Genomic DNA, 13,684 nt, shown 5'->3' with positions numbered 1-13,684 from the left:
GTGCCTGGTGGACCATGCACAAGCTCCACCACAATCTGGACCTTCACTTCCTGATCACAGGCCACACCAAGTTTGCCCCCACTGGTGCTTCGGCCTCATCAAGCAGTGCTTCAGAAAAGACCAGAGTGAAGCCTTTGTCTGAGATTGCTGGTGTTGTGAAGGACAGCACTGTGACAGGGGTCAACATCCTGCATCTGATTGGACTGGAGGATGGTACGGTGCTGGTGGAAAGCTATGGCTGGCAACAACACCTGACTCTGTACTTCAGGCCGCTGCCACAGATCAAGCAACACCAGCACTTCAGCTGAATATAATTTTAATTGCATTGTATAAGGTTATTCTTCTTATCTTGGGAGGTGAATTGATGTTATGCAAGGATGTAATGTCTTCTAAATTTGTTTTGTTATTTCCTGTTTCTCAGCTTCGATGCTCTGGAGCCTGATGTTGTTGTCTCCAAGGAGCGTTCGGACTCAGTCGGGACCAGGTTTCAGCTGCTGCGCAATGCTGACATCCTTCCTCCCATAGATGGTCTGCCTGTACAAGCACCACCTGGACAGGACACAGCTAGACAAGCTTATATTTTTGAGAAGATCAGTTTTACAACGAAGAGGCTATAGACATCACATGCCTTGCACCAAAGTCAAGGGCAGGACAGAAACAGGCTCTCTGAATATAGATTCCCTTGTTCATGCGTGGTTCGGACGGACCAGTTCATCACTGGGGGCGAGTTCCCAGTCATCGGCCCTATCTGCAGTGCCTCTATTGACATGACTCTCTCATAACACACACACACCATACGTTGCTGCTACTATTTATTTTTTTATCCTGCTGCTCATCCACTTTACCCCTGATTGTATGCATATAACTACCTCATCTATCACTGATTGTCACGCCCTGATTTGTTTCACCTGTTCTTGTGCTCTTCTCCAACCCCTCCAGGTGTCGCTCATCTTCCCCACTTATCCTCTGGGTATTTATACCTGTGTTTTCTGTCTGTTTGTTCAGGTCAACCAGTGTTTTCTCTGCTCCTGTTCTTCCCCAGTCTCTCTTTTTCTCATCCTCCTGGTTTTGACCCTAGCCTGTCCTGACCATGTACCCGCCCGCCTGACCTCTCTGCCTGTCCCTGAGCCTGCCTGCCGTCCTGTACCTTTGCTCCACCTCCGGATTACCGACCTCTGCCTGACCTGACTCTGAGCCTGCCTGTAGTCCTGTACCTTGGCCTCTAATCTGGATTATCGACCCCTGCCTGCCTTGACCTGTTGTTTGCCTGCCCCTGTTGTTACAATAAACATTGTTACCCTCACACAGTCTGCACTTGGGTCTTACTTTGATTCCTTATACTGATATCGTTATTGATATTGTTCTTGTACATACTGCATATTATTTTGTTCTTTCTATAATGGCATTTACATATAATTTTTTCTTTATATTGACACTATCTATTTTTGATATTGCTACTATGCAAGTAACCATTTGGCTGTACTGTTTACACCTGCAGAGACCCATTCACTTAGCAAGATGTGGCTGGGGGTTATAGCATTTTTTCACATGACCCATCAATTTAGACAAGTGTGTCACTAATATTTATAAAATATTTGTATCTGGACACTTTCTGTTTACCTGGAATGTTTCCTTACTGTAGACTACTACTTTTACCTCTTAGTCTTAATCTTTACTACACTACTCACTGTTTAGCACATGATGTCACATGTGAATCCTTAAAGAGATGGGTGGGACTGGCTTAAGAGGGTGTGAACAATGTTGAATGGGTGTAGACAAAGAAGAGCTCTCCAGTAGGTGTGCCAAAAATTAAAGGGCCATTTTCTCAAAAGTGGGGTTACAAGTTTAGCAACTTTCAAAGCAGAATTACTTTCCCATTGTTCCTCAACTGCAGTCTATGATATACCATTTTGTAGCTCCGTGTCTGCTTTTATCCAATGTAAAAAACACTTTCACATTTTGCTACATTAGACTGAATCAAAGCGGTCTATCACAAATGTGGTTTCTTCTGACAATTGAGATGTACAAACTATGCCATAAGGAGACAACGAGTGGTTAAGAGGCAATCCGTAATTTCGATTTAGACATTAATGAGCGAGCTAGAATGGACGTAGTCAATATAACTATTTGTTCAGCACTTTTGAAATCTACAGCGACAGAATTCAGGGCCGTTCTTACAGTATTCTCCATGTACACCAAGTATATAAGGAGACAATGAAACTTCTTACAATATTCAATGATGACATTTCTCTAAAACAAGCTACAGTATAGGCTACATGTGCACCACCAAGTCAGAACAGTAGGCTAAGTTATGAGTGGGAAAGGGACCAAATTATTAGGGTGAGGCACATGGGCTACTAACACCGTACTACACAACATACACTTAGTATTACTTTCTTAGCTACTGTATACATATCTCCTTGGTGTGTCACATCATTTATGCAGCAGCATACAATACCTTTTTGGACTCACCTTCTTGTGCTGTGCTCACTTGAACAGGAAGGTGGTGTGTGGGTCCTTCTTGAGGGCAACATTTGTCACCAAAGTCTGGCATTCTCTGGATTTACGGTGCCTTCAAGACAACTGGGAACATGGAAAAAAACAAAGTTAAATCATGACGTCAGTGATTTTCAGGTCGGAGCTCTAGAAAGAGGCCCGAGTTACCGACTTGGATAACAGGCTATACCTTATTTTCCCTGTCAGAGCTCGTTTCATTCAGAGTTCCTAGTTGTCTTGAACTCCCTGAAGTCTGAGATTTTCCAGTTGTTTTGAACGCGGCAGAAATCATGCTGGATTAACAGCATGCCCAATGTATTCAACCTTTTCTGGCCCATGATGTTGAATATTTACCATTGGAAAAGAGACCCTTAAACCCAGACTTGGACCACACACCCACTTCACTGAATAGCAGGCTAGTGATTCCTTTGCAACGCTTGTAGTTAGCCATTGATTCCTTCCAAACCACTCATTGTAGAATTTGAGAATTCCAACTTGTTGTGTAATGTTCGTGTCCAATGGCGGATGAGCACCGATAAGTTTTATCTATAATTTCTCTTCAAATGACAAGGATTGAAAAGGATTTGCCAGTAGGTTGTCGACTTGATTCATGATGATGACTGCTTGTCTAGATTGCTAGCTAAGATTTTGAAAGTATGATGTTGACATTATCAGTCCAATCAAAGCTACGGTAGATATAACGTGATTTGACGTAATTTTATCTGTGGCCAATGACCTTGAGCCTTCTTGGATGGGCACTTGTAATTTAACTCTATGGCAGCACCCAAGGGGCTTGAATTTTTTAGCTCTCCCATTAGATTTTGTGGTGACGTAGTGTCCCCATGAGTGACAGAACACTGAGCCAATTACAGACAACACAACTAGAGAACATTACCAACCCCTACGCTCCGTATTTTCTGCTGGCTGCCCCACCACCACAGAAAGCTATGAGCTAGGCTGAAACTCCTGCATTTTCGAGCTGGCTTACTCAAGAAAGCGAAAACAGACCATGTTTGTATGCAGCTTTATTAACTCAAAAAAACATTTTTTTAATTGTTTGCAAACTGATATGTGACATGTATTAATGCCAAAATAATATGCAAAACAGGCAACAACAAACTATGAAAAAAAACATGGAATCACGTAGTAACCAAAAAAGTGTTTTAAAAAACGAAATATATTTGAGATTTGCGATTCTTCAAGGTAGCCATCCTTTGCCTTGATGACAGCTTTGCACACTCTTGGCATTCTCTCAACCAGCGTCATGAGGTAGTCAGCTTGAATGCATTTCAATTAACAGGTGTGCCTTGTTAAAAGTACATTTGTGTAATTTTTTTCCTTCTTAATGCATTTGAGCCAATCAGATGTGTTGTTACAAGGTAGGGTTGGTGTATAGAAGATAGCCCATTTTAGTTTAACACTTATTTGGTTACTACATGATTACATATCTGCTATTTCATAGTTTTGATGTCTTCAATATTATTATACAATGTAGAAAATAGTTAAAATAAAGAAAAACACTGGAATGAGTAGGTGTGTCCAAACTTTTGACTGGTACTGTATATACACTGCATTTCAAAAGTATTCAGACCCTATGACTTCTTCCACATTTTATTATGTTACAGCCTTATTCTAAAATAAATTAAAGAACCTCATCAATCTACACACAATACCGCATAATGACAAAGCGAAAACAGGTTTTTTGATTTTTTTGCAAATTTATTAAGTAAAAAAAAAACAGAAATACCTTCTTTACATAAGTATTCAGACCCTTTGCTATGAGATTTGAAGTTGAGCTCAGGTGATCCTGTTGCCATTGATCATCCTTGAGATGTTTGTACAGCTTGATTGGAGTCCACCTGTTGTAAATTCAATTTATTGGACATGATTAGAAAAGGCACACACCTGTCTATATAAGGTTAACCTGTTATGGCTAGGGGGCAGTATTTTCACGGCTGGATAAAAAACGTACGCGTTTTAATCTGGTTACTACTCCTGCCCAGTAACTAGAATATGCATATAATTATTGGCTTTGGATAGAAAACACTCCAAAGTTTCTAAAACTGTTTGAATGGTGTCTGTGAGTATAACAGAACTCAAACGGCAGGTCAAAACCTGAGAGATTCCTTGTCGGACCATTTCTTGAACTTCTTTGCCATCTCTATCTTTTACAAAGGATCTCTGCTCTAACGTGACACTTCCTACGTCTTCCATGGGCGCTCAGAGCCCGGGAAAAACCTGAATGTCGTCATCCCAGCCCCAGGCTGAAACACATTATCGCCTTTCTCAAGCGGCCGATCAAGGGACTGTGGGCTTAGGCGCGTGCCCTGGCCGCCCCCGTCTTTGTGATTTTTCCTCTGTTTGCAAAAAAGGAGATTCCCGGTCGTAATATTATTGCTTTTTTACGAGATAAATTGCATAAAAATTGATTTTAAACAGCGGTTGACATGCTTTGAAGTACGGTAATGGAATATTTAGAATTTTTTTGTCACGAATTGCGCCATGCGCACGACCCTGATTTACCATTTCGGATAGTGTCTGGGACGCACGAACAAAACGCCGCTATTCGGATATAATGATGGATTATTTTGGACCAAACCAACATTTGTTATTGAAGTAGCAGTCCTGGGAGTGCATTCTGATGAAGACAACAAAAGGTAATCAAACTTTTATAATAGTAAATCTGATTTTGGTGAAGGCTAAACTTGCCGGGTGTCTAAATAACTAGCCCATGATGGCTGGGCTATGTACTTAGAATATTGCAAAATGTGCTTTCACCAAAAAGCTATTTTAAAATCGGACATATCGAGTGCATAGAGGAGTTCTGTATCTATAATTCTTAAAATAATTGTTATGCTTTTTGTGAACGTTTATCGTGAGTAATTTAGTAAATTGTTAGCAAATTCCCCGGAAGTTTGCGGGGGTATGCTAGTTCTGAACGTCACATGCTAATGTAAAAAGCTGTTTTTTGATATAAATATGAACTTGATTGAACAAAACATGCATGTATTGTATAACATAATGTCCTAGGTGTGTCATCTGATGAAGATCATCAAAGGTTAGTGCTGCATTTAGCTGTCTTCTGGGTTTTTGTGACATTATATGCTAGCTTGAAAAATGGGTGTCTGATTATTTCCGGCTTGGTACTCTGCTGACATAATCTAATGTTTTGCTTTCGCTGTAAAGCCTTTTTGAAATCGGACAGTGTGGTTAGATAAAGGAGAGTCTTGTCTTTAAAATGCTGTGAAATAGTCATATGTTTGAAAAATTGAAGTTTTTGTATTTTTGAGGAATTTGTAATTCGCGCCACGCCTATCATTGGATATTGGAGCAGGTGTTCCGCTAGCGGAACGTCTTAACAGTGCATGTCAGAGCAAAAATCAAGCCATGAGGTCGAAGGAATTGTCCGTAGAGCTCTGAGACAGGATTGTGTCGAGGCACAGATCTGGGGAAGGGTACCAAAAAATGCCTGCAGCATTGAAAATCCCCAAGAACACAGTGGCCTCCATGATTCTTAAATGTAAGAAGTTTGGAACCACCAAGACTCTTCCTAGAGCTGTCCGCCCGGCTAAACTGAGCAACGGGGAAGAAGGGCCTTGGTCAGGGAGGTGACCAAGAACCCAAATGTCACTCTGACAGAACTCCTCTTCTTCCAGAAGGACAACCATCTCTGGAGCACTCCACCAATCTGACATTTATTGTAGAGTGGCCAGACGGATGCCACTCCTCAGTAAACCTCTGACTGGGGCTAAGGTTTACCTTTCAACAGTATAACGACCCTAAGTACACAGCCAAGACAACGCAGGAGTGGCTTTGGGACAAGTCTCTGAATGTCCTTGAGCGGCCCAACCAGAGCCCGAACTTGAACCTGATCAAACATCTCTGGAGAGCCCTAAAAATAGCTGTACAGTGACGCTCCACATCCAACCGACAGAGCTTGAGAGGATCTGCAGAGAAGAACGGGAGAATCCCCAATACAGGTGTGCCAAGCTTACCCTAGAAGAATTGAGGCTGTAATCGCTGCTGCCAAAGGTGCTTCAACTAAGTACTGTGTAAAGGGTCTGAATACTTATGTAAATTTGATATTTCATTTGTAATTTTTTGTAAAAATGTCTAAAAACCTGTTTTTGCTTTGTCATTATGGGGTAATGTGTGTAGATTGATGAGGCAAAAACGATTTAATCAATTTTAGAATAAGGCTGTAACGTAACAAAATGTGGAAAAATTCAAAGGGCCTGAATACTTTCCAAATGCACTGTATATATATTTCTTTCTTTCTTTCTTTATTTTTGCTAAACAGGTGGGGCTCAAAACTGCCCCACCTGCCCTAAATGACAGGTCGCCTCTGTCTGTATGCTTTCTTCTAATTGGCTCACTTGAAAAATGGATGTCAATCTCTATGACTTCCCTGGTAACCATCTTCTTAATAAGAGTAACAGAGCTGATAAGTTGACATTGCATTTACTAACTTTGTCAGAATAAACTATAGGGTTTCATAGTTTTGTTTTAATTGTTTCATTAAAGTGCTCTCTTTGATTAATCATTGTTTGTCTTGTAATGGAATATGATGTATAATTGAATGATCATGATGTAATTGTTTCATTGGATTTGATTATCTTTTGCGGAGTCTGCTCTGATTAAATGTCCTTCTGGAACTGTTTTGTCAAGATGGTACGAAGGAGAAAAACATGTGATTTTATAAACAGACGATGTAATTGTGCTCCAGTAAAATGTATTCATTTGCAATGAGTATGCACAAGATAATAGGCCTACTTTCATTTGTGACTTCTTCATTGTGTCAAAAAGAACCAGAATAAAATATTCATGATGACAAACTCAGACTCACTTTAACACCAAAACATGCTGTCACCCTGGATTGTTCTATGCAGTATTTTCTGTTCAGTAGTGTTCAGTCAACGCAAGAGCAAAATAATAAAGATAGTTCTGATGCAAATGGTGTCAGGCGGTAACATTTAGTCAAACAGGTAAAACCCGATCACACAACTGTCTTGTGAATGTGAGTCAGACACACACACACACTGCTGTTACTCTCCAGTTTCCTTATACACTGTCCAAGCTCCAACAAGGATAGAACACACTGAAGAGAGAAGAGGATTTCAAAACCAAGAAGGTAAGAACATTACACCTTTTTCTCTCTTCTGTCCCTTCTCTCTCTTCCTTTCTCCCATGTCTCATACACTACTGTAATTGAGGACCATAATGGAATTTCTTTGTTTATGATTAAAAACCAATGAGATTTAAAGAGGGAGGGACACTCCAAATGCCAGTGTCCCTCGCCAGATACAAGCCATCGTATTTGCTGTCATTGATAAGAATTGCAGAGCTCTAAACGATGGTGATACGATGTTACTCTAGCATCAAGGTTGTCACTTTGTTTTTTTTCCAATTGCTCACAAGCATTGGTCAATACTGAAGCCACTTTTTCAAAACTCTTCACAGTCTGCATTACCAACATGCATCTTGGCCAAACAGTTAATCTCACCTCCAAAACTCATTCAAACCACCAAAACATCTCATACATGTCTCAAAACAATCTCGGTCAACCAGAACACTGGCAACAACTCTCCCTCAGAAAGCATACATTGTCACTCATAACACACTGACCAAAAAAAAAAACACTAACAACAGGGAGCATTACATAAAATATGAACTTTTCTCTTTGAAGTTTGAATGATTTTTCACATAAAATCAGTATTTCATTATAGAATAAGAATAACACCTTTTCACTTTCTTGACTGTACTAAAGTATATGTAACAAGAATGAACCAGAAATGTGGCAATTTGCTTCAAAAGCCTTTATTATCTCTATATCTTTGCATATAGTAATTTACTTGTGAAAAATAAAAAGTTCACACAAAAAACTAATTCCTGAAATTCCAGGGCTGCAATAATAATAATAAAAAACATGTATTGTATAATCACTCATACTGTACAGTACTGTGAGGGTTCTAGTTCTCCCTTTCTCTTGCATTTGGCCACAAGTTCTCATCAACATCACATCTTACGTCTTCTCTGGCGATGCATCTTGGAAAGTATCTTCTGGAATGTCTACTCTAACCCTGGCAGTTTTCAGGAGAAGTGTCTCCACACCCCGCATTCATGGCGTCCAGTAAAGACATCTGGTCATGTGGATGGTGGTCATAAACCTTCCACCTCCACGCAAAGGAAAAACTATTCTAAGGGGTTTAGGAAAGGGGAGTATGGAGGCAGGAATAGTACTGACATCCTGGGATGTGCAGCAAACCAGTCTGTGACTGCAGCAGAGTGGTGGAATCCCACATTATCCCACACAACAACGAAGGTAGGGGAGTTTATTGCCCCTCTTTCCTCCGCTGGCAAAAGTCAATTATGTAGGTCATCCAGAAAAGAAATTAGCTTCTGTATTGTAGGGGCCAATGAGTGGTTTGTGTAACAGCAAACCATCGTTGGACAGTGCTGCACACATTGTGATGTTAGCTCCTCTCTGGCCTGGGATATCCACGGTTGCCCTCTATCCAATCACATTTCTTCCCCGCGACGTGTTTGTGCTAGGTTGAATCCAGCTTCATCCACAAAGATGAATGTATGTGCAGTTTGCCTGGCTTCCATCTCCATTACTCTCTAAAATACAGTAAATCCAGTTTTACAGCACTTACATTATGCATAGCTGTGTATGTACCCTGTTTTTTATTTCACCTTTATTTAACCTGGTAGGCCATTTGAGAACAAGTTCTCATTTACAACTGCGACCTGGTCAAGATAAAGCAAAGCAGTGCGACAAAAACAACAACACAGAGTTACACATGGGATAAACAAACGTACAGTCAATAACACAATAGAAAAATCTATATACAGTGTGTGCAAATGAGGTAAGATTAGGGAGGTAAGGTAATAAATAGGCCATAGAGGTGAAAATACAATTTAGCATTAACACTGGAGTGATAGATGTGCAGATGATGATGTGCAGATGATGTGCGAGTAGAGATACTGGGGTGCAAAAGAGCAAAAAAATCAAAAAATTACAATATGGGGATGAGGTAGTTTGGGTGTGCTATTTACAGATGGGCTGTGTACAGGTACAGTGATCGGTAAGCTGCTCTGACAGCTGATGCTTAAAGCTAGAGAGGGAGATATAAGTCTCCAGCTTCAGTGATTTTTGCAATTAGTTCCAGTCATTGGCAGCAGAGAACTGGAAGGAAAGGCGGCCAAAGGAGGTGTTGGCTTTGCGGATGATCAGTGAAATATACCTGCTGGAGCGCATGCTAATGGGTGGGTGTTGCTATGGTGACCAGTGAGCTAAGATAAGGCGGGGCATTACCTAGCAAAGACTTAGATGACCTGGAGCCAGTGGGTTTGGCGACGAATATGTAGCGAGGGCCAGCCAATGAGAGCATACAGGAGCTTACAGGTTGCAGCAGTGGGTGGTATCGATGGCGATTATGATATCGTTTAGGACCTTGAGAGTGGCTGAGGTACACCCGTGACCAGCTCGGAAACGGAGAAGGTACGGTGGGATTCGAAATGGTCGGTGATCTGTCTGTTAACTTGGCTTTCGAAGATTTTAGAAAGGTAGGGCAGGATGGATATAGGTCTATAAGAGTTTGGGTCTAGAGTGTCTCCCCCTTGGAAGAGGGGGATGACCATGGCAGCTTTCCAATCTTTGGGGATCTCAGACGATACGAAAGAGAGGTTGAACAGGCTAGTATTAGGGGTTATTTGGTCACAATCCCTGGTTTGGTTATTGAACAGATATCTTACCTGGACATATTGATACTGGAGTTCTTTCACACGTTCACCGTTTCTCTCAAAGAGTACACTGTACAACTGCTTCATCCTTATTTTATGTTTCTCTAGGACTCTGGCAATTGTCGTTGTGCTGACCGTATTCACATTCCCAGAAGTGATGTCTGCCAGCATTCTGTCCCGAATTTCCCGCAGTTTTATTGCATTATTGCCAATTATCATGTCATCAATGGCAATTTCCTGCATATCTGATAATATTCTGCCTCTCCCTCCTGTGGGAGGCAACCTTTGGATCCTACTGAAAAACACAAAACAATCAATATATTTCAAAATGTCAGTACATGTAAAAATGTGAACATGCTGTATTTTACTGTAATATGTAGTTCAATTATCATTGAAGGATGCACATCTCACCTGTTGTTTTGCCGGAAAATTTGTACTATTGATGCAACTGTTGAACGCTGCAGATTTGGTTGCACCCTTAAACCGGCCTCTCTCAAAGAGTAACCATGGTTTACAACATGGTCAATAATTGTGGCCCTTGTCTCATCAGAGACCACCGCTCTTGGTCTTCCTCTCCTTTGTCCTCCATGCATTCTCCCTCTCCCTGACACTCTTCTTTCCCCACCAACCTGTCTTCCTTGATCCATGTTTCCAAACTAAATCATTCCGAAGATGTCCTCTATCGTCTGTTTGGTAACGAGACTAAAAACAGGACACTTGGGTAGGCTTTCAGCTGAAATTGCAATCAGCTGTGTTAGGAATGATTCATTATTCTGCTGGATTTTCTATATGTTTCAATCTGGTTACTGCAGAAATGCATGACATTTTCTATCATTCTGTATTGAATGTGTTTTTAACAATTTTGGAAACAGTGTGTTAGCATTTGAAAATGTGCTGCAAATATATCATTTTTCAGGTGGTGGACAATGAATGAGAAAAGAGTTCGGAGAGCGTGGTCATTGAATGCATTTTGTGTGAAAGCAATGAAAAAAAATTCACAGTTTGGTCCACATACACTTCTGTTTCGTTGACTGTGTGAAGAGTTTTGACAATGTGACTTCAGTTTTGACCAATGCATGTTAGCAAATAAAAAAAACTGTAATGTCTGATAAAACCAGCGGAAAGGAATTGCTTCCAATAGTTAAAACAAGGAGGATGTATTCATTACATTTAAGAAGTATTGTCAATCTGTCAAATGGATCTTGAACAATGGGACTTAAGAAGATAAGGTGTTGATGGTTGATGGCACTCTTTATTTTGGAGTTTCAGTGTGAGAGTTTTTCTTATCATCTTTGGATTAACATATTTATAGGTAACACATTACTTGATATATGGGATGAAATGATGTATTGTGTTAGGTGTATACGTTGTAATCATCTCTGTGCGAAACCCTCACAATTAAAAAGTGTTGTTGTTGTTCTTCAGTGTGTTCTGTTGTCGTCACCTCCACATCCTGCTCCTCCTGTCTCATACCCTGAGGCATAGTAACTTAAACAAAGAAATGCCAGCACTCACAGGAATTCCTTCCAATGACATAATAGTTGCACATCTGGTTTAGTGACTTAGTCAGGAATGTCACTGGTGTATTAAGTATGCAAATCAACGGTGAGAGGGAAAATGGTTGCAAAACAGTCAACTGGATGCAACGACCAGAAGTTGAGTCATACTGTATAAAACAATGTATTTAGCTGCTCATTGTAAACTCATAAAAACACATATGGCAGTGTTATGACATGGCTCCTGTGGTCTTTTTAGACAAGGCTCTCATTTGTTCACCAGTATGACAATGATCATTTAAGTCACCTACTGTATATAACACAATGTCATACCCAGTAACGCTTGGAAGTCTTTCTCTTTTCAGAGAGTATGGGTAGGTCACATTCTTCATTTTATACTCCTCCCTGATTTTCTGTGAGATTTCTTTCAACGTTAATATTTGACAAGAGTTAGTTAATTAACTATAGTGAATCACTAAACTTGAAATCTTTCTTATTCCCTCTTTCTTACATTGAATCAATGAAATGATAAAACTCACATATCAGCTTTTTACCCTTTCTCTCTCTCTCCAGACACCAGAACAGAATCTACTTCTTCCATTTTGTTCAACCAGCTTTCTTTTTGCTCATCCTTCAGTGAGCCTCTGCATTCTGTTCATCATGGGAAAAGGAGCCAGTGACTTTGATTGGCAAGAGAAGCACCCAGACACCACACAGTCCCAACCAGAGAAGAGACAACCCAACACAGACTCAGACAAACACCGCTCAGGCTCTGACTCAGGAGAGAACGGCTGTAAGAAGTGCTGCATCAGGACCAGGAACTGTATCATGAGTCCTGAGTGTGGCCGTGCACTACACATCTCCCAGGTCATCGCAATGTGTGGCATGTGCATTGGCATGTGGACATGTAAGTTCTTGTCCATTAGTGTTCTGTATTTTGTTATGTTCTATGTTTTGTGTGAACCCCAGGAAGAATAGGTGCTGCTTTTTCAAGTGCTAATGGGGAACCTAAAAATAAAAAGAAGTTGAATTAAATTAGGTTCGTCTTTATTTTGTCAGGATAGACAACTCAGTAACAATTGTAAATGTATAATGTGTAGAACTGTCCCTCTATTGCCCCTTCTATCCATGGTATGTTTTCCACCTTGAAACGAAGAAAGGAACAATTTATTGGGTACATGCTGTGATTTATATCCGAAAATAGCTTGACAGACCTTGACAGACAAGTGAAAATGTGTTTAAATTGTGTTCTTTCTCTGAGATGAAATTCCACCCACATGCTATTATTTATTCCATCTGAACTAAAGACAGAGTACAATGTCATTCCCATCTAATGTAAAGGCAAGCTGTCTACTTTTCACTCGACTCACACCACTTAATGTCCATTACGCCACTAGTAGCAGCTACAAGAATGTGGATTCATTCTCGTACTTTTCAGAAGGTTGATTTTACATTTGTTTCTTATCTTTTACAGAGTCCAACCATCTTTTCTCAAAGGACAACCATTTGATATATTCGCCAAGACCACAGAGAGAGAAACACATCAATGCTTTGACATACATTAAATAAGAGTATGTAAGCAAAGGAATACATTTCTCCTCTCATGTTTTCCTTGGAATCTCAACCACCACCAACACAAACAATACAGAAGTGAAACAAAATTAACCTTTCATACTCTTCATTGTCCTTGGATATAATTGTGTAAAGTATTCTAAGCTATTGTACATTCTCCACTGTGCGGTGTTCTGTAAACTATATATTTCCTATTTTCTCTAAATATTTCTTAGTGTTTGTCATACGGTAGTTTGGATACTATTGGGCTATTCCATTAGGTGATAAAAAAAACACATTCAAAAAGTGGAAATGTTTCATTCTTAACTATCACATTGGCAGTGGGAACGCTTCACATTCCACCCCAGATTGAATATATTAAATTAAAATCAAAG

The 13,684-nt window shown here is 40.2% G+C and overlaps 1 long non-coding RNA gene across 2 annotated transcripts; it reads left to right on the top strand.

Moving 5' to 3' along the window:
* Positions 1-7,512: 7,512 nt before the first annotated feature.
* LOC106589618 (uncharacterized) lies at positions 7,513-13,326 on the top strand. Of its 2 annotated transcripts, none has more exons than XR_001324867.2 (3): positions 7,513-7,627; positions 12,376-12,645; positions 13,213-13,326. It is a non-coding gene; the product is annotated as an uncharacterized LOC106589618 (long non-coding RNA). The 2 variants fall into 2 exon arrangements; XR_001324868.2 differs by having other exon boundaries at positions 12,312-12,645.
* The last annotated feature ends 358 nt before the right edge of the window (positions 13,327-13,684 follow it).

Source organism: Salmo salar, chromosome 28 (assembly GCF_965601325.2).
Source record: "Salmo salar chromosome 28, fSalSal1, whole genome shotgun sequence".
Classification (NCBI taxonomy): Eukaryota; Metazoa; Chordata; class Actinopteri; order Salmoniformes; family Salmonidae; genus Salmo; species Salmo salar.
The sequence above is the reverse complement of the archived record's forward strand: the minus strand, read 5'-3'. Positions and strand labels throughout refer to the sequence as shown.